This window comes from Saccoglossus kowalevskii, chromosome 21, assembly GCF_978046115.1.
Source record: "Saccoglossus kowalevskii chromosome 21, keSacKowa6.1, whole genome shotgun sequence".
NCBI classification, from domain to species: domain Eukaryota; kingdom Metazoa; phylum Hemichordata; class Enteropneusta; family Harrimaniidae; genus Saccoglossus; species Saccoglossus kowalevskii.
In genome coordinates this window covers 22,748,662-22,775,826 of record NC_140661.1, presented here as the reverse complement: position 1 = coordinate 22,775,826, position 27,165 = coordinate 22,748,662, and the positions used below count along the sequence as shown (strand labels likewise).

General features: G+C 36.6%; 1 protein-coding gene across 3 annotated transcripts in view; it reads left to right on the top strand.

The window, feature by feature from the left end:
- The first annotated feature begins 9,651 nt into the window (after positions 1-9,651).
- The window catches only part of LOC100313741 (STAT5-like protein), a 51,717-nt gene continuing 34,203 nt past the window's right edge, over positions 9,652-27,165 (top strand). Inside the window, exon 1 of one of the 3 annotated variants that reach the window (XM_085495202.1) lies at positions 9,652-9,667. The gene's annotated coding sequence lies outside the window, so the exon portion shown is untranslated. Of the gene's footprint in view, positions 9,668-10,909; positions 11,020-27,165 lie in introns of those variants that run through there. The other 2 variants (XM_078008160.2, XM_085495203.1) reach the window with 2 other exon arrangements.

Sequence of the window (27,165 nt, the reverse complement as noted above, 5' to 3'; positions counted from 1 at the left end):
CAATAACAGACATGTATTTTACCAAAGTCAAATTTGCGAGGTCTTGGCAGAATCACGCACGCGTTCGTTGGAAGTACGTTTACATAGAATGTACATATTGATATACATATTAATAAAATATGGTCAATTTCCTGTCTATATTCTTTCTTTGACTAATTAACTTATATGGCGCTGGTCATGGTGGTGCGTTCGAACTTCGTGTAAACAAGCGATGTGTTAAATGCGTTGTATACGTCGCATGAGACCCATACTAACACGACGCGTCATGGATCTGTGAATTTACCAGTGCTACTGAGGGAGGGGGGGGGGGTCGATTCAATGTGTCCCCTGCAACGAACACATTTCATGTAAAATTGTTTGCTTAGGAGACATTCTAACACGTGCGATACAGCCTTTAATTGTTATTATAAAGTGTATATTACAAGTTTATGTTCAAATATGGGATTTTCAGGCGATATCTCATGAATATTCATGACTCCACAATACAATTTTATACAATTCATAGAGCGTAAAGCAAGGCTGACACTTGCACGACTTTTGGCCACGAGTCGTGCCATTTTTTGGGCACGAACGGCACTGTTCACGACTAGTTCACGCATAGTTCACGACGAGTTCACGAGCAGTTTGCGCATAGTTCACGAGCCGCTCGCTAAATTTTGTCGTGACCCAAATTTTGAGCATTTCAATCCCGATATGGCACGCAGTCACGACAGGTTTACGCCCTGGGTTTACGCACACTTCACGTCGGTTTCCGATTTGTTCGTGCACTGAGTCGTGCCAATGTGTGCCACAGAATCGTGCAAGTGTCAGCCTTTAGAGCTCTCTGATTTGCTGTTACGTCCAAGCGTTTAACCAACTTCTTTATTCTTGGAGTAATGAATACATTTACGGTTTTGGACTTGTGTATGAAACAGACATGAATGAACAAATCTGCGTATTAGGTTCGGAATTATAAATAGCACGTTTCTCACATATGAGTTGTTTTATTACACATACAGATTCTAGTTGGTAGTGTGCTGCTGGAAGTATTATTCGAATTAATAACGTTCCTAACAATCCTCTGAGAGATATAGTGCAATATTACCGTCGTATTAAGATGTTGTCGTGTATCGAGATCGCTCGCCACGAGGGCAAAAGTTTAATTATATGGACCAATCAGATTGCGGGATTGTTATTGCATGTCGTAAAGGTAGTATTACACGGAGTTGCTATTGGGAATGGAATAAGATAATGTCTTCGGTTAAAAACCTCAGAATGGATTCTGAAAGATAATGTCTTCGGTTAAAAACCTCAGAATGGATTCTGAAAAGCTTAGGACAGGACATTTGTTTTACAACTAAAATATGGTTGACAGAAAACGGTTGACACCATTGTGGTGATTAAACGGCTGATGCATTGTGAAAACGAATTTAATTATTATGATACACAATCTAACGCTACGTTAATCTAACAAATGTGCATGCCTAACTTATTGGTAAAGTTCATAAAGAGCTTGCATATTTTTCCATAAGTGAAAAAACAATGCACAGCTCATTGGCATCGGCTAGGAGTTCACAAACTTAAAAGGCTTTGGTCGTCGCGCGGCGTGCTGTTCGATATGGGATTCATAGCCACGCACACAACGCGTCTAAAATACATTGTTTGTTTACATGAAATTCGAAGACGCGCTGCGTGACAACCACCGCCCTTTAAGCCCGTGCTAAGAATACGGATCCGTTTTTTAAACCCCGGTCCAGGCCTCGCCTTTGCCACTGACTAACTGGCAGAGTGTGTGCAAACGCTTAGCTCGGGCTGTGGTAACTCTAGGAATGGGAATATCACGAACGTAATCAAATACATGTTTATACAACTCCCGGCTACAACTTTTTATTTCCAAAATGGCAACCGAACTTAGTGTACATCCCTGGGCACACAGACAATTGCAACAGGAATTTAGGGTTTTACTAGCAAAGGTTACCGACTGAAGGCGCCCCCAGCCCGTTATTTGTGCTCGCCCTTCCTTTGCGTTAGCGCAATTAGGTCTAGCCAATATGCAAACATATAAGTATGGTCGTTTGCGTGGATTACAAATGATTATACACAGTATCTTGTAATAAAGATACACCAACGCGTAAGTGAAATGAATAGAATGGTTAATTGCATTCTTCGGTCTGCTAATTAACTAAAATCTACAGAATGTTACAAAGAACCGGTCTTTTTAAACGCTGCTGGCGGATTGTCGTCTTATTTTGTTTTACTTAGTGTACAAACGCATAAACAGGTCGAGTCATGCGCTAGTCTACAAAGGAATCGAGTTTAATTCATTTGTCGTGTGTATTTTCACACACATTCCATGTCGTGTTGGTAACCCTGTTTGATCAATTGGCAGGATATCGCAAACAAAATTCAAAATCCTCGGTTTTGTCCAGCGACCAATCGTCTTGCATACTAGTATTATTAAGATAATGCCTTTGTGTTAAGGTAGAAGTCTAGTCATATTTTTTTGCCAAAATTGATCATAAATCGCATGACAATGTTCATTAGTTTATTATGTACAATCATGAAGTTAATGTCCCAGGGTACAACGAAATAGCATTATTTTGTGTGTTGCAGTTAAGCTTTTTGAGAAACGTGTCCTAATAGTTTTTTGAAAATTGCTATTTTTAGAACAATTCCATAGAACACAATGTTAAAGAAAAATTGCATTTTTGACACTTTTTAAAACCCAGATTTTTTAAATAATTCAGAACAACAAAAAGTACTCCATCATTAACAATATATGATTTTTTCAGCCTATGTCACCAGGCTAGATTTTGAGATATTGCATAATATCTCTGCCATAGGAACCTGTGGTAAAAGTGTTATAATAGTGTCAAAATGGCGACTTTCCACTAAAATACAACCATCAATTGCTCGATAAAAAGGCTGGTGACCTTGGAGTACATTTTATTGCAAAATGAATAAATTCTAGGTTTTTAAATTTATAAGTAGGCTTCTACCTTAACAAGTTGTGATTATTTCACCATTAACGTTTATTAAAGCGATACAATCGTCCCTCAGCATTGGTCTTCGATACCGACGTATACAACGCGTGTAATATACACTATTTCGAACAAGCGCTGTGCGACGATTAAGTCCTTTAATAATATTATTGCTCTGAATGACAAACAACGATTACATTCACATTTCCTAACAATGCAATAATAATTCATTTTATACAAACATTTTTGTTTTTCATACTCACTTATTTATTACCCAAGTGCGTCATGGATTCGAGTATGTTGGTCTTTTAGTCTATGGTTTTATTGTTGCCAGTGTATGTGCAAGGAATGATTGGTAATTCAATTCGACAAAAACGTTTTTCCCACGATTTTATTAGCATTAGGACGCTTACACATACATTCTATGACAACTGTGTGATTCTCGTCAATTAACACAGAGCAGTTAAATAACGCGACCTGTTCGATATGGGTCCCATGCGATATATACAACGCGCCGTGTAACATACATTGCTCACATGGAATTCGAACGCGCACTACTAACACGACTGGCGCATACACAGGTTGTCATTAGTGTACACCTAGTAAGCTTTCACTAAAGCTACATATTTAATTGTAATTAATACATCTATACAATTATGCTATGTCTATATGAACCTTGTGGGTTATTTTAAGGTCAAATTATAAATTTAATACGCGAACTAAACGCATTATACCAACAACCGTATATCAGTGTAATAAGCTAAATTAAGCCAATACACTAGCTGACATTTGATTCTTTATGCAACAAAGTCGGGTGGGCAACATGTAGTGGTTAGTTGATGTGAATTTAATCATGGGAAATTTTAATCTAGTTTCCTGATGTATATACAGAACAGCCAAGGTAATAAATACCGTAAGGTAACATTGGCGGATCTAGGGGGTTCTTGGGGTCCGAACCCCCCCTCCCGTTGAAAAAAATATTCAATTTGTTTTTGTATAATATAAAAAAAATCATTAACTTAGTTTATATTTCATTTTAAAGTTTGGAACCCCCCCCTCCCCATAAAAAATCCTGTATCCGCCCATGGGTAATGTGTTAACTGTGATGCTGTTTTCTCTATATATAGGGATTGAATGAAACGTTGCACATATTTACAATTAAAGATTTCGGCATGTACTTGTTATATTGAATTTGATGCTAATTCGTGAGTTGGAAATCATTGTATTCATCAAGAACAAAACAATAGGCGTGCAGAGAATAACAGAATTTGAATTTCTAGGTGTCTTTTGCATTTACACGCTACGCCATAGTACGACTCTATTAAACTGTGTAACTACCGAAGCACGGGTTCTACACAACATACACATTACCTATAGGAAATACCAACGGTACGCGTGCTCCCACGTGGTGGGCATGTATGTGACAAAATAAATAGATTCCCAAATTAAAAAAAGAAATTAGACAGATAATTAGACAGATTTCACAAAGATAGTGGATAAGGAAAATTACAGTCAGATCGTTGCCGATGCTTGTTTATGATTTAATATCAATGAATCCAGTACCAATACTGTATTTTTGTTGAAGTCAAAACAGTCGTCGTCCTGACTGTCGGTCGGGAATAGGTTTGATGACTTGTGGTAATATGAAAGCCAAGCGTGATTTAACGTCGCGTCGATTCTATGATCCTGGTAGGTCATTGACCTATATATGATTTTAGAGTAATATTCTAGCCTATGGGTTCTGTCCCAGTATAAACTGATTAGTACTATGATTTAAATAAAATTCCAATACGCAAGGGGAACGCGAAGAATTGCTATACAATGGGAAATATTTGTAACGCCTAGCAAAACGCCGTCGATGGTCGTTAGTCCCAGTCTAATTCGGATACGCCCCGTTCTTCCGGCAACCACGGAGCAGGTGCATTTAAGACTGTTTTTATAATAATTTATATAATTATCGACAGGTATGTTATTGAAAAAAAAAATATGACAGTGATGTGATTTTAAAAACAACTCAGCTCAAGCGTCGATTTGTTGAGTGCACAGTACAATCCTACCTGTAATTGCCGGTACCATCGTAAACGCCGAGATCAGTAATATCCTTAATAAAATGGTGTATAATTTCAAAGCCAGCATTTTTGCCATGTGGCATCCTTGCGATGCGAACATTGGTGTTCTCCACTACATAAAATCCGTGTAAATCCCGCGTTAAAATCACAGTCTCTGGCATAGATCGATATTCAGCAGCGTTTGAAGCGCATTGTGTTTGTGTCCCGCATTCCAAGATGTGACCACTGCGCGTCTTGGCGCTTAACACCTATTTACTTCGTGTGTATTATTTCTTAATTGCGCTACTGTTGAAAACACCACGTTCTGCCGAGTGTGGGTGTGAACTTGGTGAAGTCACCATACTATCTTGTCGACATAAGCCACTATCGGTACGCGACGCGATGTATAGCCAAGATAAAACTACCCCGGAAAACTGCGTTGACGTAATCGGGTCTGCGCATGCTATAACACTAAATGTAATTACGGGACTTGCTCATTCGTTTTTGATTCCTGACTCACCAACCTGTCTGATTCTTATGTAAATGAGGTGGATGAGAACTAATCATTTAGACAATGACCCGTCCTTCGCTTTGGGCGTGAACAATTCCCGCGAAAATTTATTTTCACTTACTTGTCTTTGGTGTAAATCTCATTGCGTCACTGAAATTTCTTAGCGAATCAACCTCCCGGAACTTATACAACGATCATGCAATCTTTGTTCTCCTCAAGCGATATAGTCGTCGATGTGAGACCCATGCTACGTATACAAAGCGTGTGAAATACGAACGCTTACACTGTTCTTAATTTCAGTCGTACAGACTTATTGTTTTATTTTCTTTCGATTTTGGATGACACATTCACTCCATTGTGATATATCGCGAACCAGAAACATTGTTTTGGAGAACACACAACAGGATTTATTCGATCACATAATGAATTCCGCAAATGTGCAGTCAGTCAATAGTACGTCCTAGTAATTCAGAGCGCATGCGTATTTGATACTCCGAATATATGCTTTTTTTGTTTGTTATTTAACATACTAATTAATTCGAAAGAATACTGTTGCTGGACTGGAAACATTTTTCTTTTTATAACACGTAATGTAAAGCGGATATTAAACAAAAATACTCCACATTAAATCTGTAAGTCAAAGAGGTCAACTATGCATCAACAAAATTACCGATGGTGAAATGGCGTGGCCACCTATATCGTAGACAATGATAATACACGCGATGTGCACAACGTTAAAATACCTTGTTCGTTAATACATGACATGTAAATGTGCGATGAATGACTTACTTGTTTACGAATATATTCATAGATACACTAAGCATTTTGCAAAAAATTCGTCACATCAACCGACAGTCTATGGTCATTCTACATTTAACCGCCCCAAATGTATAAAAAAAGACACATCCCAGGATTGTTGAATGGGCACGTTACTTTTAAGTCGCGCCCTCTACGGGAAATCAGCAATGTAATTTCCCAATGAAAACACGTTCTTCCAATTTGTATTAGTCTTTTTTGTTATTTATTTGTCGAAGCCATCCACTCAGCTTTTAAAATTGTTAATGAGCGGAAATCGGTTCACGGTGTAGCAATTGATTGTAGAAGACGTCTGTGTCTGTGCAAAGTACATAGATATATATAGAGAAAAGATAATATACTCAAAATCAGGAATTCCAAGAGTAACCCAGATTTTCATCTTTATATTAAGTACTTCTTCACCAGTAATATTGATTTACAAGCAAGTAATAGACGATGCACGCAGGATAAATAGAAAGACATATGTGTGACTCGAACCGTAAAACACGTAAAACATTAGCTACAGGACAAGGTGTAAATGTTGGTATTTACTATGTATTCCACACAATAGCGAAGCTTCTAAAACTTCTAAAGCTTCTTAATCATTGCCGACAGTTCAACATTACAAGCACCAATGAAAAGTATCCTATTTTATACACAAATACACAACAAAAAATGAATCTAAACACATAAAGCACTAGAGAATATTACAGAGACAAACACAGATTAAATAAGAAAACTTTCTTTTTGTCCTTTTTTCGGATTCGCCACGTTCAAGTTGTTTGAAATGGTGTGGCAGTTTTCACTCAATATAAAATAATTAGAATATGGCAATTTAATAACTAAATGGTTCGCGTTCGTTCTCGATATATTATATTCTGGTGAAAGAATCAACTCTACTCTCTAGTAAGTTATTCCTAACACGGTTGAGCCACACCCACTGAAAACTTTAATATGCCCACACTCAATAAAAGTAGGTTACTAGTATTGTTTGAACAGCAGGCAGAAATTACAGAGAGTCAATTCCGTATTTTTTATTTTGCCAGTCAACTGTATCGTGTGACATCTATGATTAAATGTTGAAATGAAATGCTTTCAACTTATTTATTATGATATCTTCCACTGCATGTGAATAGCACTGACAATTAAATTGGCGGCAATGGAATCGTCTCTAATAGGTTTTAAATGACACAGAATTCCCCCACAGTAATGAGTTTTCCATTGAAATTAATTAAACCATCGTCCGTTTCGCCAGACTAGCGCCATGATTGTCGGCAACAGTTACTGCGCCATCACTGGCGCAAATGCCAGAGTAACTCACTAATTTGCTCTCCTGTGTTCCAATCTGATTTGTTTTCATTCTCGCTTTAATTGATTAATTATGACATGTCCTTTAAATGGCGACAGTCGTCGCGCTGCGAATGTGTGACATTAATATTTGTGTTGATAAACATTGATTTTCCCACAATCCAAAGCGCTCTTGTAATGGAAATCACGAGTATGAGGTTTGACCTGGGCACGACTTGCACTAATTACCGCCGGCGACTCTTTCGATACCTTCTGATAATCTAATGACAGCTTGGTAACGTCACAGTTTGTACTCGTTGATCCGCGGAACAGTCAAAGTCGCCATCTTTTTTCAAAATGAAACCCATATATCTCACGCATGCGTGGCGTGACGACTACCGCCCTTTAAAGTTCATGGAATATTGATAGTGTCAACATGTTTAGATCCATCATCCATAACACGTTTTTCTGTAACTGTCTAAATGTGTCTACTGCCACGCTACAATTCAGTATAACAGAAATCTGTTTTTAGGTTATCAAAAGAGCCGAAGAGGATGATTGATAGCGCCATCAACGATACGATCTCATCAGATTTTGTTTTTATAAAGCTCAAGTGTGCACGTGTGTTTATATAGTCAGCGTACTATGTCGCCACCAACGATTCAATATGTAGTACATGTACTAGTACATGATTTATTCCTGGGCATTCTGACTCCTCTCCACTTCCCTGGTGTATATCTGGTGTATAATACAATATGCAATATATCATGTATATTGGTAGGGTCATCAAAGCGATGTATCTGTTTGGCCGATAGGTTATTCGCGGGTGAGGATAACGAGTAAAATATTGTGGATAATGGACTTGATTACTGACAATGCCTTGTGCAAATTTCACACGGAAGTTCAGCATTGTGCTCTCGCAATCGCGGACTTAGTGGTTTTGTGGTCACGTGGTAATTACGTAAACATTGACTCTCCCTGGACTCTCCAGTTTGTGCGAACTTGTTCCTCTATACTTAGGCTTTTGAAATATATACGCTAAATTACGGTTCTGGATGAGACAATAGACGGAGAATGCTTTAATCAAAAACGTCATCAAACCCTTGTGGCTACCTTAATCGAGAATGAAAACAAAACAGATTGGAACACACGAGAGTAAATTATATATTATATATTAATATATATAACGTACATGTATGTTCGGCGTGAGTTAATCACAGCCTTTGCGTTCGATTAACTGTCGCCGACAATCATGTATAGTAGTCCATGGATGCTTACTGTATTCTCAAACAACTAATTTATTAGTTGTTTGAGTTGTCTTTGAACATCCTGAATGATCGTGGAATGTCGACGGCACTTCCGGTAATTCTCGGGATTGTGTCGTATTTCTCAATAACTGTCACGTTTTTTTCCTTTTCATTTTTTTTTGCTTATCGTACAAATTTAGTTTATTGTACTAAATAAAATAATAATAATATTGGAAAATGTTTCTAAAATAATAGTGCACAAATAATGTTGATTACCCATTTACGGAACAGGTAGTAAATGCTTTCGGCCAACTGTCGAAACATTTGATTTCCATTTGCAAATTAGTTTGAAAATAATTGTTGGGAATGTTTACGATAAAAATGTGCGTAAGCAAAATAGTACATATTTCTTCCGGACAACAACCCTAGTCGTTTTTTCCCGACTGATTTTGACACTCATTTGACCGCCTAAGGCATTGTTTACTCAATTGGCTGAAATCCTCTGGCGTAACGACGGTCGTGATATTAAAAAAAATAGAAGCTAAGTAAAATATCATTTGCAAACTCGGAACTCAAATATATTTTTTTAAATCCCCCTTCTCCCCAATGATTTCCAGTGCAAATTTTTATTTTAAAAATCCTCCAGGAATTTGTAATAGTCAGTCCCTTACAGGAGTCAACTCTGCCCAACCGGAAATGAACCGAATTAGCCATCATAGGTCAGTAGGTTCACGGGTTAGCGTAATATTGGTTGGGAAGAGAACTGATTGACTGTCCCTCATCACCGCAAACTACTGCACGACAGGTCATACGACCCAGGTATAGTACAATCTGCTTATAATCTGGTGTAATACGATCGCTCCGTACCGTCGGCTATGGACCGACGGGTGGTTATAAATCGGTTGGCGGTCAGAAACCACTGGCAGTGGGCGGCGATGTTAAATAACACGGGTGGGTGGCCGTCACAATCGACGGGCAGCCATAAACGGACGGGCGACCAACACGACCTGCATCTGATTAGTCTTTTAGAATATTACTATATTTTCATCTATATTTACAGCTGGTTAATCAGTTATCTTAAATTTTCCTTTATATATTACAATTCAATTTCTTTTTCTTTTTTTCTTTTGGCTTCATTTAAATTGTCATTTTCATTTCATTATTTTTGTTTCAGAAAATTAGACTCAATGTATGAATTAAAAGAATCACTAATCTCACTGTTATTATGTATGCTTTTACTTGAGAATACGAACAGGAAGTATGCATGCATGCTTTCCTACACAATGAACAGCGTCGTTGTCATGACAATTGTTACGTGGTTCGGAGAACCCGTAATTTGTGTTACTGGTCACAGAAGACTACTGTCAATCACCGTCATTCAGCCGCGAACAAAATCACTGTGTACGTTTAAATCCTACATATAATTTGCAATAGCATCTCTCGATGTTTAGTGTGATGTAATTTTCCTCATTTTCATTTCCACCGGGATGTGTAGTCAGTAACCGTAATACGGATAATCGTAATCTGAAACACTTCTTGCATATGAAAAGTCTCGTGGTATCATCGATTTCTAGGTATTCGGATGACTTTAGAAAGTTCTTTCCAAGTATTTGTATATATTTATTTATACAATAGATCTTCGCCCCAAGTGTATTTATGAATTTCAAAAGTTGAGATAGTGATATTATTTATGCAACCATCCGAGTATATGCATTTGCACTGGAGTCATTGCTCTAAAAGCTGATAAATGTCTCTCAAACTTGAAAGTGAGAGATTTAAATCAAGTCAGATTATATTTGTATAACTATAGAATAATTGTCTTGAAGTATGACGAAGAAGTTCCTAGGAATACCCGTGAACTCTTCGAAATTTCCACGAAAATGACGTCACTTGAGTAGGTTCACCAAATATGGTAGTCACGTGACTGCCAAATAAGGACAATGAGTTTAATTTCTATCAGCTGCAATGATTGGTAGATTTTGCAGGAAGTTGAATTATTTTTTTTAAATAAACCAATCAACTCGATGCTCTTTTAGCAAACATATGCGTGGGCGTTTCGGGTATTCCCCGGCTTTCCACGAAGCAGGCTATATACTTGCTGAAGACTGGCGAAAAAGCGTCAGTGTAGTGTATGTTGTTCCGAAAAAATTGAAGCATCCGGAATTCAGTGTGTAAGTATTACCTAAAACTCGTTCTATTTACCGATAAAACCAGCTTACAAACAGTTCCCGACTAACATTATTTCAAGCGCGGTGAGCTAAGTTTGATTGCCCGGGCTAGACATTGTAAACTGGAAGGACCCTGCGCAGCAATGGTAAACAACGGTCGTTTGCAATGTGTGTCTGGATGTTCTCACGTTGGGGCAGGTCTTAGAGATAAAGCGTAAAGGGCGCTAGCATTTATGGTACCTGTCTGCTTGATCAAGCTGCGATGATCAAGCATTCAGCCTACCTCCTGTGACTGGAAGCTTTGGTTTACTGTTATTTCCGCGTTTTTAACGACCAAAAACTGTTCGTTTGTGTGCCATGCTCTGCCTGTGGTCACTCCCGCCACTCCTACGACCGCCATGTATTGCTACCATAAAGGCATTGACTTGAAACAGCACGCGTGTTGTAATTTGTTGGCGTTATTGACAACAACAGAATGTCGCTGTAGCAGGGTCAACAAACATGGCTTTCTGTCAGATTAATTACCGCGGGCGCATACAAGATTGGTATGGGTAACATGCAACTTCTCTGTGAAAGTCCAATGTTCCAATAACCCAATTAACTTTCCCCAGACGTTTACGACTGCAAATAAGATTCGTACTGATAATTTACATCTCCCTTTGTATAGTCACGACAATGTGGCAATATGAAAACTGACAACTACTTAGTGGTAATAGGTACCTCGAAAAATATTAATTACAGTAGTAAAAAATAATTAGATTGTCACAAAATGTAATAAATCATTTTCATAATATTAGATCATTTGATAGGGCCAACAAGATAAAGTCTCTTACTATTGCTTCGTTCACATGACAGCATTTTATAGGAGCCCAACGGCTAGAGCCAGCTAAAATGGCTGTGTATACGTGTTTGGCTTGAGCGGGCTCGAGCCGAGTTCGGCTCCACTAAACTTTCAAGTTTGAACTCCGATAGGGTTGAGTCCCGACAAGGCTCTGATCGTGTATACGCATCGGGCCCAACTATTGTAGCCGAAATCACGCCCTCAATAGTCTTCTTCGAGTAACCTCTCATTTCAATTATGGCGTCTCAGGAGTCAATTTCTCGTAATTTCTGGCTTGACAAAGAGATACATGCCCTAATATTCGTTTGGAAAAAATAAGAGCTTGGGCAATAATACTTGCTGCATCCTTGTGTGTTTTCTTTGAGCATATCTGTTTCTCAAGGAGAATATATTCTTCACTGCCCTTCTCTGTCGTTCCGACATGCATTGTACCATGTAATGAAACAGCAATACTAGCACGACACCAAAATCGTTTTCAGCCATGTTGTTTTCATATTAGGTATTTGAGGGTGCTGTCTTATTTGGCTCTGGTTGAACTTAATTGAACTCCGGCAGATCTCGGCTCTCGTTCAGCCCCCGACCTTATGAACACATTGGAGATTATCTCTTGTTGATCTGTGGGAAGAGCAGTAGTTCGGCTCTGATAGAATGCTGCCGTGTGAACATAGTATAAGTTTCAATGTCCATAAGGATATTCCTAGGGAGTTTCAGTTTAAGAACAAATAAAAACACTCCTGTATTTGAAAAGTGAAAGTGGGGCTTTATACCAGACACTTTCAGATAAGCTCAGTCGATTACATGCAAGCTAATGTGCAATGTTGAAAAAAACGTATTACAGGAACATTTACAGTGTTGTCCCAAGGCCTTTCAAGCACAACGGGCCTGCGTCACTTAGACAAACAGCTGTGTCGTTTTTGTTTCACCCACGATTCTTGAAATTCTGTCTGCGATGCTTATTCAAGTTGTTGTATTATTTACAAGTGTCAGTCTCGTCTTGCACATCTTTAAAACAATTACATGTATTAATCAAAAGGTAAACCCGCCTTTATTAGCCTTACAAAAACAGTGATAAAAACGGAAATCTACAAAAAGTAGGGATGCTGTGCAGTGTATAGTTTGCTTATTGTTTACTGTAGCGAGCGTGCCAGACCCTAATTGTGCATCCACATATTACTGGTCATCACCGTGGCATCGTAGTTCAATGATACAAGGATGGCAAATTGATATGATGGGTAACAGGTTTCATATTAGCTTTGTTATTAGTTTTGTTGTTATTGAATGCCAAGGTAGAGCTCAGGTCTATGACTAGGCCACTATACACATTGAAACTTCTAAGGATTAGTGTTATTAGTTATAAATAAACTATATGGGTTCCTGTAAACATAGGCTATCCTTAGGAAAGCCACACCGCCAATAAACAACTGCCTGGGGCAACTGAATTGGACCTTTAGGGTGTAATTATGAATACTCAGAAATTCTATTGTAGCAGGTGATAACACCACTGAACAAAAAAGATGTTGTAAGTTTTTTAACACAATTACCAGTACAAATTAACATGTGGCCACAAAAAGTGTAGTGCTGTTGCTCTTGAGCAGCAACAATGTCATTACTGAGTGGAAACAAAGATGGCCGCATTCATGACCAATGATTGACTAATGCAGCCGATGTACCTTTACAGACATTGCTGATCACCATGACGTCCACATCAAGGTTTGCTAAAACCCATAAATGTTTATATTTTGATGATTGTCACCATTCAAAAACCCAGGTAAAACCATCAAGCTAAAACAACTTTTTTTTTAGGTCCATGGTAAAACGAACAATGAATCTGAGGAAATGAATTATTTGTTTTTTTTTGGAACAAACATTCTGATTGGTTGTTTTTCGTGTCATTATCCAATCAAATGCATTGTTACACAGGACCAGCATTCACATTTAAATTAACTGTTTCCAAGTCATAGCTGTTTTCAACGAAGCAGACATCAACAAACATCAATTCAGATGCAAATTATTCTTTCAATAATGTATGTATTTCCATATAGAAACTATTAAACACAAATCAAAAATAGATTGGATTCCATTTAATCATCTTGTTTTTTTTGTGCCGATGCATTCTAGTGTTTTAATGAACCAATTTCCAATGCTTGTGCATAAACTTGTATTGCTTCGTCCAAATAAATGTAAAAGCACAATTTTTGTGACAAATTACAAATAAAAATGATGCATGTATGATGATTATGGGAAAATATTGACATACTTGTTTGTAGTTTTCTGGACTTGATCATTAAGTCGGTGATCATTACATCAACTGATGTACATGTACATGTAGCTGTGTTGAATCAGCTAATTGTACTGTTATGTCGTAATATTTACTTAATAATAGCACTTCATTAAAAATAACTATTATCAGCTTTTATTTCTGTCACCAGGCAGTCTAACTGCTATTGGTAATAAGTTTGTTATTTTTATTCTTCAGTTAGCCTATCTTCTAATATAAATTAAAAAAAACTCCAAGGCTAAAACCAAAATATTAGTTATGGCATTTGTAAATGAGAAATTGTGAAATTAATTTACAAATGAAACCACGTTGATTGAGTCACAGCGATGAGTGTATTGCCGAATAATAATAAAAAAACTGTAATTTGCATATGTAATCGTGCAATATATTGCTTGGTTTCCAGTACTGTAAAATGTCTAATTTTCACTGGGTTTAAATTTCACTGATTTACCATTTCAGGCATATTCAGTGGGTTTTAAATTCACAGTTTCATCATTTAGATAATGTGTCCTATGCTAAATTTTACATATTCACTGTGTTTTAATTTAGCGCATTTTTCCAGTCAGCGAAATAAGCTAAATTAAAACCCAGTGAATAATTACCCCCTTTACAGTATTTTAATTTCTATGCCAATGATCCATATTACAATTTCAGTGACCCCACCCATTGACAGAAGCCCTGCCAAATGTCATGTCAAAGGTCAAGTGCTACGCCCACTCCACCTTTCCCTGGGAACACCCTATTTAATTTTCAAAATGGAGAACCCTGTATACCTAGTAACAGCAATAGCATAAATGATCGTGTGTAGTGACTTTGTTATGTTTGTTACTGTTTGATTGATAGGCGAGCACATAAACCCTAAATTGCCGGATATAATGCTCATTTTTAAGTGCTTGTAGATTAGCTTGTAGTGTGGATCGCATAGTTTCTTCCATTATTCTTGTTACTTTCAGGGGCTGAAGCATGGTGAACTATACTTAGTCATATTAATAAACATATGGGTAATGCACTTACATTAAAATTTTGTCATAAAACATGTGCTATTAGAAAACTAAAAATTCTGTTGTTTCACTGGACAATAATCCAATACTGGCATGATTTTGACAGGTCGTAGGGAATTCCAGGAATGATCCAAAATGTCTGACTTGCTGGCATCAAAGTATTGTCATCTCTGTGTGAGAAGATTTTGCCCTTTCTACAAAATGTATGTGGGCAGATATTGTCTTTATGTGAGGAAATTTTATCCTCTATAGGATATTTATGCCAAAAGTTTAGATCATGGATTTAGCTAAAACGAGTGTCATAAAAAGATGGGAAGTTACTCTATCTACACCATAGTTTTACATTGCCCCATAGACTGTACTTTTATTGTGGATCCCACACTGTAGCTAGAAGATGCATTCGATCTTCTATAATGTATCGATAATATCTACGAATGGGATGATGGCAGGTCACTCTTAATGTTATTCTGCATAGAGAAATCACATTTTGTCAGAATCATGTCGAGAATGGGATTTTGTTCACCAGGTGAGCCAAATAACACTGACCAGCTCACACAGTACAGATCAGAATAACCCACCTTACACCTTTAAATACTCTTTGATACAGAAATTATAAAACACTAGATCACCAATGACCTGGTGTGGGCAAATACAAATATCCAGTTTTTTGGTTAAGAAGCTGAACACATTAAAACACATTCTGTTTGGGGTGCATATTTTACATATAACTTGGTTGTTTTTGTCAGAGTTACACTCGTTTCTAAATATTTTTCCCTGTGATCTCAGTCTAGATAACTTCTAGTAGATCAAATTGCAAAAGTTGCTCGGCCTTGACCCTGGTACTGTAATTAAAATTCTCCAAGCAGTGCTTACATCACGATTATTTGTGGCTGGAAGTCATGCATCAATGCTAGTATTTTCAAATAACTGGAACTTCTGATGAACGGTGTACAGCATTGCTATCAAATATCATTTCCAAGCTTTTCAGGGGGAAATAAATTCTTGTTCAGTTGGCAGTGTTCTCCCCAGGCCAAAACAGCGTCGGGGGCCCCGATGCGATCGGATTTGCCCGCGACGCTATGTGTTTCCTCCGCGATGCTATTATTTATCTGATTTCTTCAGTCTCTCACAGACTGTGTAGTTTCCTGGCTACAGTAGTACTGTAACTAATTAAATCTACAAATGCATTGTATTAACGCCAATTTCCCGGGATAATCCCCTGTTGTTTCTCATTGGTTGGATATCGTTTTAAAAAAACAAAGCAGTTCTATAAAGACAAAGCCGTAAGCCCCGGTGTCAAACGCTCTTTGCCAAACGTATATTCATATGCAAATGATATAGTCACACTTGGGGTCAAAAGCCACACGTTTCCGGTGTGTACGAAACGTATTTTCATTATTATTTTTAGAAATGTAGTCGTACTATTATTCTAAGTTTTGATTTTTGTCAGTATTTTTGATATTGTATTTGTTTTTTGAGATCAAAATGTGAAAAAATATATATTTATGATGTAAACAATTTTGACCTCGTGATTGTGAATCCAAGATGGCGTCACCCACGTAAGATCCAGCGAGCGTGAACTTCCCACTCAGATCGCATATCGTGCTCAGATTCGGATGAATTAAGTGAAGCATAATTGAAAATAATATATTTATCAAGAAATCGGGAATTCTAATCAAGAAACGTGTGGAAATTGGTTTGACACTTGTGAAAAGAAAAGCCTCAATTTTATGTGGTATAACAATGGCGACAATTTCGTAATTCAGACCTCCGTTGTCTTGAATTGTTCACAATTGTGTTGAACAGACAACATCGATGATTAAAAAAAATACATAAAGATTGATAATTTCAGCCAGAAAAACTATTATTGCTTGAACATAGTAGTGTAAGTATCGTGACTCGTAACAGTTGTTGTACTTAACCGGAAAACAACAGAAACGGAAGACAAGCAATGAGAATAATCAACCCCATGTTTAATTTACCGGGACCGGCCAAGCAAAGAAACAGAAAACTCAGTATTTCTGCGGGACATTTGCAATACTAAACATGCAGTGCAATAATTGTATACAGATTGTACATAAAATAAATAGAAAAAAAGGAAAAAAACTGGTTTTGTTTTATTTCCCCATATGACAAACAATATGTTAATTTATGCTAATTATATGCTAATTATTATGCAAATTAGCCGCGACTCTATGAAAAATTTCTGGGGAGAACACGTAGTTGGTAATCATGGTTACAATAAAAACTGTCTTTCCATTTCATCAAATGATAACCAGTAATGGGTCTGTTCCATGTTCAAAACAAAAAAGGAGTAAACCTGTTTGTAGATTGGATAACTGCAGTCACCTCTAGAAAAAGTTCCATACGTGGCCCAGGTGATCTTAGACAACAGCATTTCTTATAGTTGACCCAGGTCAACTATACATGTACATGTGTAAGTTAAAATGACAAGTACCCTTATGCTCTTCAAAAACACCTTTCATCCAGCCATGATATTAAACTTCTACATTGTATCTTATATCACACATAATGCAAAGTAAATAGCTTTATTCGAATAAATTTACATAATGTTCAAATTTTAAATTGGAGTCCATCGAGCTAGCTTTAGCCAGTAAAAATGAGCATGTAAACACGTTTAGATTGGGCTGAGTTCAAACACTCATGGTTGAACTCCGATAGGACTATGCTTGACAACGGCTGACCGTCTAATCCAAAAATCTCAGACAAGGGTGCTGTCCAGCTCTGCCCTTTAAATGAACCGAACCGAGCTGAACTTTACACCATGATGTTTGACCAGTTGTTAGATCAATAGTTTGGCTGGGATAAAATGCTGTAATGAAAACCACAGCAAGATTTAGTTTGGGTGTATTTGAAGACTGAATTTTATTGACTGCTGAAATGAGTATTTTGTTTATTTTTCACATAAAAACAAGGTATAAGGAATAGAAACAAACACTCCTCTGTTTTATGTGACTTTTTCAACTACTACATGTACTACTGTAAAAAATCTGTAATAGGCTTCTGTTAAAATGGTACAATGCAACAGAGGGGATGCGGCTTCTATTAGAGCATCTACACTTATGAGAAATGATTTACATTTAATTCTCAATTATTCAAAAAGAATGGGTGTGACTTCTATTAGAGATGCGGCTTCTAATACAGATTTTACGGTAGTACGTATCCATGAACATAACATTTTGCCAGTACATGTATAATATTTTATGATTTTAAGTCTTTCCACCAGATGAGTTAATAATCATTTGCTTATTAGTTAGCACATCATTTTCATAATGCATTTCTATTGTTTTGTGTTTGTTTTACATCCATTGGGATCAATATGTTTGAGTTCCCTCAAACATTCCATCTGGATCACCGTAAGAATAGCAACCCCCCCACTCTATGAATCATGCCAGATTGACACACATTTAACTGTATTGTTAGTTAATTTAATACAGATATTTCATTATTTAACTGGGTTTTAATCTTTTTTAATCATCACTAATATTAGAATATCATAATGAATCACTTAAATATGAGGCAATTTATGAACCATGCTTGTGTCATTCATAACATAATTACCCCGGTAGGGTAATTAGCATATACAATATAGAACATTAAGCTGCTTAATCTGCTGCAATGTACCAATAACTGTAATGTGCAATGATGCGAAATGCGTCCATGTCTGATGGTGTCTGTAAATGTTTTTGAAAAAAAAAATGTAACAAAAATAAGAATGACAACGTATACTCTTGCTCTGCTGGAAAGAGTACATCTCCAATATAGTAGCAGTTTTCACAAACAAAATATTGTGTTTGATCATTAAATATATCTTATTGTGATTATGGGGACACCTCTGGTATTTATGTTTGACCAGAGGTACATTACTGCAACACACATAGTATGGTGACATCATGTCAAGATCCCATTCAAGTCTCATCTTGTAAATAGCGAGACTGATGCTACTACCTTCTGAGATGACATAGGCGGTTTGTAATAAAACAATAAAACATATATTACTAGTACCACATTCATAGTGAAAGAATGTAATACATCGAAAATGTACAGAAAATATAGTTATCGTAATTCGCCATATCGTGAACAGCTATTTTGATCCACCTGGATATTCCAGCACCCTAGTTACCTTGGGCATGCGCATTCTCATTTTTCTGAGTTGGAACGCTTATGCGAGAGCGAGATTGAAACAGGATCTTGGTATCGTGTCACCGTAGTTGAAAAACCCCAAGTAATGTACCTCTGGTTTGACTTATTATTATATATAAATATTGCAGTAATATCCTTGAACCATTAGATATTCACATTTTTTTTTTTTTGTATTTATAAACTTTTATTGGAGTTTGCACTGAAATTAACATCTTACATACCTGGTTTGTACATTACAAATTGCAATAAATCTACATATTGTGAAGCGGATTGGGTAACATTTTCCATAAAATATCCCCATTTCTTGTTATGAGAAGTCAACTTATTCCGTCGGACAGCAATGAAGTACTCTATCTCCAGGAAATATTTTACATATCTTTTGTATGCCATGAATTCTGGCTTTTGATTTTTATGTCTACACAAGTAAATATATTTTTTTGCTACCAGAAAGAGGAAGTTGACTAAACATGTAAAGTTTTCATCCCCAAAAAGGATTTGTTGTGCATTCGGGAATGCCCTCAGGCCAAGCTCCCCCCCCCCCCAAAGCATATACAGTGTTTCCCAAAAATCTTGGGTGCATTGACATTGGTAAAACAAATGGATACGAGATTCAGAGAATGATGAACAGAGAAAGTACACAGATCAGACTCCACAATGGGAGGGTTCATCTTAAATAATGTTTTGTTTGTGGTCAGAATATTATGGATTATTTTGAGTTGAAATTCTCTGAGACGAGTATCAATTGTAGTACGAAAGGGTAACTGGTAGATTGGCAACCAAGACATCAAGTGTGAAATATTCAATAATACAGTAAAATAGGTCTCAGATCTTGGTGAGATAAATTTGTTGTTAACAATACTCTTAGCTACAGTTTTTGTAGTACAATTTTGTAACTCAACCGATGTACTGCCGTGTTTAAGTCTAACTGGTTTATCCAAAGGGTTAACATTCTCGTTAAAATCAGAGTTGTTTAGTTTGTGAGGTACGCACTGTATCAGGCCATAGCATTTTAGAAAGCATGACCCAGGTACTCCTTTACTCTGAATCTCCTCCCATGCCCGTAGTTTCCCAGTTTCCCCATACATTTGTTTAACAAACAAAATTCCAGCATCAACAAAATCCTGAATGAAGACCGCTTTCCCTCCAAGAAGAATCAGTTTGTTATTCCAAATTATTTGCTCATGAAATGCATTTTCGTTTGCTGGGCTTACGTCTGAATTTAGTCTTACCCAATTTTGTAAAATATTTGAAAAGAACAGTGGTACCGTTAAAATCCTATTATAAACCGCATACCTAATAGTAACCGCACCCCCGATTTCGGCTTCAGTGTTAAAGAGTTCTCAACAAAAATTGAAAACATGAAAAGTACCTATTACTAACCGCACCCCCAATTCAACAAGACCGTGACTGACTTTGTTTCGACCAGCTGGTACATTGTTCCTAATCCTATTCATTTGTTTCAACAACATGCCTAAAAATATTCACACCTCTTTATTGTTCAGTCGTGTTAGGATGTCAAACACGCAGTGAAACTGCTTTTGTTCTTGCGACAACTTTCCTCAATACTCCTTATGAATACGTCCACGTGTCGCAAGTTTTCGACAATGAGCTGTTATCACCGAAAAACTGTTAAATGCTTTTTCAATGCTCAGTTTATCTTTCGAAAACAACTAATTTCTTAATTTAAAAAAAAAAGTCATGTCGTTTTTCCATGGAAATCAAAGCCAAAAGATTGCACATTATCGGTAAATCTCTTCCGTGTTTCGTTCACCAAGAAGTCGGTGACCTGTCATTAACATATTTAAATGAACCAAGGTAATTTGAACACGCGGGCACCATCCAGCATTTTGATTGGTTAATTAGCGACTTGACCTATTTGGTCAAGTAACGTCTCGTGTGCATTCAAACTACATGGCGGATGTCTTATTGCATCGATCGTTTACATGTGACCGAAATAATTTGCTTACGGTGAAACTAAGTTGAATTTTACTAGCATTTGATAACAATTCAACGAATTTATTTTTCGTGCATTATTATAATCACTACTGAGTAATAATAATCAACAATTTCAACACTTCGAAAACAAGTAAGTTATTCACTTGTGAGCCGAAGCATGGCCGGATTGCGTTACCGTACCCACGGTACCGTACTTTTTTAGGGCTTGTTTTTATTTGAAACTCCTGTCAGAATATACTTTCCGTTACGAAGAAAATTTAAAAAATAAATGCATATTACACTAAAAATACTGAGTATTTTTTTTTCATGTGAACAGTCTTTTTGTGACGTGACACTTTATCACTCCTCCCTGACATCTAAATTGGAGTTACCTTTATATTCAAAAGATGTACGGTGTATTGTTTGTTTTGTGCAAGGGGTGATCTCATATTCAAACACCTGGGTCAAACCTGGGTTAACCTGGGTAAACCCGACCTGCCCTATTCAGACCTACTAGACCTACAATATGCAAATTAGTAGTAGGTTTGAACCTAACCTCTGGATTAACTGCCCATTAACGCCCCTACTGAAAACAAACAACAGAGAACAAAGAAGACAGACCTAGGGAAACCTAGGTTTTTCTTACAATACTGTTTCAGCCTGGTTTCAGTAGGAAAAAAAAATAAGATGTATACTATGGAGCTCCATGTTCATACTGAGTGTTATATTTTGAAGTGTTAAGAATTACAGCAGCGATTTTTTTTTCTTTGCAAGTCTTGTACATGTAAATGCTAATAAAAACAAACTTGCCTTTGTTTCACAAATCTATTTACATCATGTTATTTATAAGTGTGATGAAAATTATATTCATTTATTTCTGTGATTGGTAATAATAATCAGTTTCCCACAACTTACATTTTGGTACAAGTCAATACAATTATTATTGTTATTCAATTTGTCTGGAATTAATTACAGACGTGATGGTTTGTTATATTTTGTCATTAAATGTGAATCAAGTGATACCATAAACCCTCTCTATTGAGATATATATGGTAAATAATGTTTGAAACAAAACAGGGAAAAGATGCACTAGAATTTTAATGAGCAGCTTCTTAGGATAAATTACTTATGTTATATATATATTTGGCATTGTCAGTAAAATATGTTTATCCATAGCGAATTGGTACATTTTGTCCGCAATAAGTACGGTCAGTTTTGTGTCCATGTCAGTTCATAAATTCATAGAACACATTTTTTGGTTAAGTTTGTAAAGTCTGTGAGACTGCGAGTTATCAAAATATGATGTAAGTATTAAATCGATAATGGCAACATTTTTTCTACGAAGGCATCTGAAAACCACAGTCCCTCTATCACTGTGTCAAAACTAAAGTCGGGGCTAATGCTACGACTCCGGTGCTACGAACCGTAACATTGTCAGCTGACGGCATTGCGTGGAAATTACGGGTATTTACCGCTGCCGATATCTTACTTTTCTGTGACAAAATGCACACATTTCGAACCCCCGGTTAACTAAAAATAAACGATTATTTTAGAAAATACATCAAAGCACAGTGCCTTGAAGGACTGTGGGCAAAGTAGGCAGCGAGGTGTTTTAAACACCGCAGAAAATCATGCACTCAACGTAGCCATCTTGGTTACCTCAATCAGAATTTCCCCTTGTCACCCAGCATGCATCGATTGCAATGTCGCAACGTGCACTGTGTCGCCTTCGGCGACGGTCTTAGGTACAAGGCACTCTATGAATAAGGTATTTTCAGAGGTCAGGGTTCGTTTTTTATAAGCAGTCTCGTCTGAATAGCCGTAAATAATCAGCGCGAGTCCATTTAATTTAATTTTCTGTTTTGATACTTCGTGTCACTGGAAATTGAATAAGAAAAACTGCAAATAACCGATGTGCAGCAAATCTAAATAAATTTTCATGGTGTACGCTGCATTTGTTTTTCCGGATTTTGCGACGCCGCACTCCTGGAAGAACTGTTTGAAAATTGAACGCGCAACAGTAGCGTAAGTCTCAAGTGCAACTTTGTATCAACAAATGTTCGTCTTTTGATACTTATTAGCTGTCAGAGACAAATATCAATTGTCCAGCCCAATGAAAAGTCTGATTCATGTCCTCTGCTCAATTTGCGACTCGAGCATAACAGTTTATCAAAACAAAACAATTTATTCGGCACGCTGTTCACCGATATATAAAAGAGTGTTTTTTTTAGTAGGCACACGGTAAAATGACTACTGTACACCAATAAATCGACACATTTTAGAGACAACTATCTAGTCTTCAAAAAGCAATGTAAACTCTGTCAATCCTAAAAATAAACAACAGCTTGAATGAGGTGTGAATGAGATAGATTCGAACCGCAGTTTTTATGCAAATTCGTGCGGTCGTCCTGAACCGCACTGTCTATTGTTTAAACTTCCAAACCGCAAAACTGGGTTTTGTTCGGGCGGTTTAGGGCGGTTTGGGTTTTCGTAGGTTTGACCCGCATGTTTGAATATGAGATCACCCCCAAGTGATTGCAATATGTACGTAGTAGAAACCGCACCCCGAACTTGAGCTGTTGATCCAAATTTTTTATTTGATACATTGTAATATAAACCGCGGTTTATAATAGGATTTTAACAGTAACCTCACTGGCAGGACGTTAGGGTCAAAGTTACAATTCAATAAAACTGAGAGTCCACCAATTGGTTTCAATTTGTCTAAAATGATTGTTTTCCATGGATGTGACACTTTATTGTCACTCAGTCGTCTCAACCAGTTAATTCTTTGGGCTGCATAAATGGCATAGATGTCTGGCATTGAAAAACCACCCTTGTCTGTGTCACCTATAACTGTATTCCTTGCAATCTTATCTGGGCCCCTCCACAGAAATTTAAATAACATTGTGTTCATTTTTTTCAGACATTTGGTTGAGATGTCCACTAGGTTAATAATGTATTGAAGTCTTGAAATTGCCATAGTTAGATATTCACAATTAGGAATATTAAATTTGTAATTTGCTCAAATGAGTAAAAACTGCAAAACTATATACATTGTACATGCACTGTCAAATCCATGGCTTCAAAATATCCTACTTGGATTACATTTTTATACAAAGCAATGTGTGTGTTTTTACACTTGCTGTCATTTTTTGTTAAAAAATTTAAAATTAGTGGGAATTGATTCTTACATGGTTTTAATAAAATATCTCCAGAAGAAATTTAATTTTAGTGCATGTAGTTTGTAGCTGAATAAATCAAATGATATGGTGATTGTTATTGTCACAGTCTGCCATTTTTTATTCATTCTGGACTTGTGTCATGGCCATTCTTGGATAGAATACTGTAAAATACATGGTATATGGTAATCTCTACTGTACAGGTCATTGTCATAAAATCTAGGCTTCTTTGGGACACCGTGTGGTTACTTTAGCCTGGAATTCAGCCAGAATTCAGGAAGATTTAAAAATTAAAGAATTATTATTACAGGAAAGTCAAGGCTAACAACATACTACTCCCAGATGAAAGAAATAAAAATAAAATGTTGGAGCTTTTTCTTGTTAAGTGATAATATCCGAATACAGATCCTTTTCAGTGTATTCAACATATATTTGGATTAAAACAGAAAAAAAATGCTTTGGTCGGTGTGACTTGACTAGATTTTTACTTGAATTATTCTTCATATTTTTTTGTAACTGACTTGCAGCTGTTGTTAACCAACATGGACATATAACTTGTCAGAATGAAGAAATTTATACTGCAAATAATGAGAACCAGGTCTTAGTAATATATTCTCCAAGATCTGTCAGTTAGATAAGTGTAGTAAACTATGTCAGGAGTAGAAATTAATTAATGAAATGACAAATGCAGTATTTCCCGCCTGTTTTAAACCAGCGTTCCAGACTCTCTGTTGTAATTTTCTGTTATATTTATAGATGTACATGCACATGTACCTACAAGCTGGGGTTCAGTCATGGAAATTTTGACGTGAATTGTATGACTTGTGGTGTGTGCTGCAAGTTTTTTAAAATTTTGTTGTTTAAGGTAGCGAGACTATTATTTGTGTTGAAAATTACGATTTTCACATTTATTTATTAATTGATGAAATGCACTATAAACTTTCATATGATAAATTCAACATACCATAGAATGTCATGTAAGTTGGTTAAAATGTAGATTTTCTGAAGGTAAGCAAGGCAGCCTCCATTGTGTTTTGCAAAATCAACAACACAGGTTTAATCTGTGTGCCTATAAGTGTGCCTATAAGTCAGTTTTATTCAAAGCAACGCGTTTTAAAAAATAGTGTGCTGAATTTCAATCACTGTTTTAGTCGCATTGCCCCCAACTCAAACCACAACTCGTTGGTAAATAATCGATGAAATAGTTTGTCTGGACACATTCAAGTTCCTCTCACTGTCACCTTAAAGCTGTGAAAATTTGGTGTTAATCCGACGACAATAAGTATACGTTATTTTTTGTTAAAGACCTTGTATTTTGAAAAACATAAACTCCTAGAAAACGTCCATGAAGTAACAGCAAAGATTTTCAAACTTGTTTATCGGCACAATCAATTTGTTTTCCCATCAAGGTCTGTTTTAACATGTGTAGGGACATCCAAATGTGTAAGGCTATTGGAAACCAAAAAAATAAAGGAATGGGATAGCTATAATTGGATAAATTCGGCATATGAAAACACCAAAATCAATGATTTTTTTCAGTGGCTGTATGACCTTGTGTCTGACACATTCATATGCCAATGACTAATCTGTGAAACAAAGAGGGGCGGAGACAAACCACTCAAATGTTTGGAAACGCTCATTGTGTGTCAGATAGCTACTGATAACACATCCTAACATTGCTTTGTCTTGAGTTTATCTTTGGAATTTATAGGCACACAGATTAAACCTGTGTTGTTGATTTTGGAAAACACTACTGAGGCTGCCTTGCTTCCCTTCTGAAAATCTACATTTTAACCAACTTACATGACATTCTATGTTATGTTGACTTTATCACATGAAAGTTTATAGTGCATTTCATCAATTAATAAATAAATGTGAAAATCGTAATTTTCAACACAAATAATAGTCTCGCTACCTTAAGTTTATACATGTAGATATAGATACGAGCTGCAGAGGACACTGTTCAAGCTGGTATTTAGGAAAATTGGGTAATACATAGATAAACATGTATAAGCCAAAGTTGTTCTTGACTGGAAATGTCTGAGGGAGTGTGATGTACTCTGTCTTGCCACAGTGTCTCATTCAAAATGCTGTCATCAATTATATACTGTAAAGGGGTTAATTATTCACTGGGTTTTAATTTTGCTTATTTCGCTGACTGGAAAATGCGCTAATTTAAAACCCAGTGAATATGTAAAATTTAGCATAGAACACATTATCTAAATGATAAAACCGTGAATTTAAAACGCACTGAATATACCTGAAATGGTAAATAAGCAGAATTAAAACCCAGTGAAAATTAGTCATTTTACAGTAGTCAGCTGGTGGTGTATGGAATGTTTAAATAAATAAGACTGGCAAACAAAAACATAAATTTTTGAGTGACATATCATATCAACTCAGATTAATATATGATAGGTAACATAGTACATGCATGAGTCAGACAACCTGCTACCTGAGATGTGTGTCAGTGTGGATTGTTGAAGATCATTTAATGGTTGAAGTTTCTATTACTGTACATGTACGAACAATGATGTGAAAAGTTTCTAAGCATGTTATTATAACAACCTATCCTCGGGGGCGGAGCTATGTCACAGACGTTCTACGTTGCTAAGACGCGCACCACTGCACAACGTATTTCTATGGGCTTTGTGCACGCTGCTGTGGAACACGGGTGGAGCCGGTGAAAATTTGAAGTAATCCTGAACAACCAAATTCATATATGTTACACAGGTAGGGCTAATCTTGTTA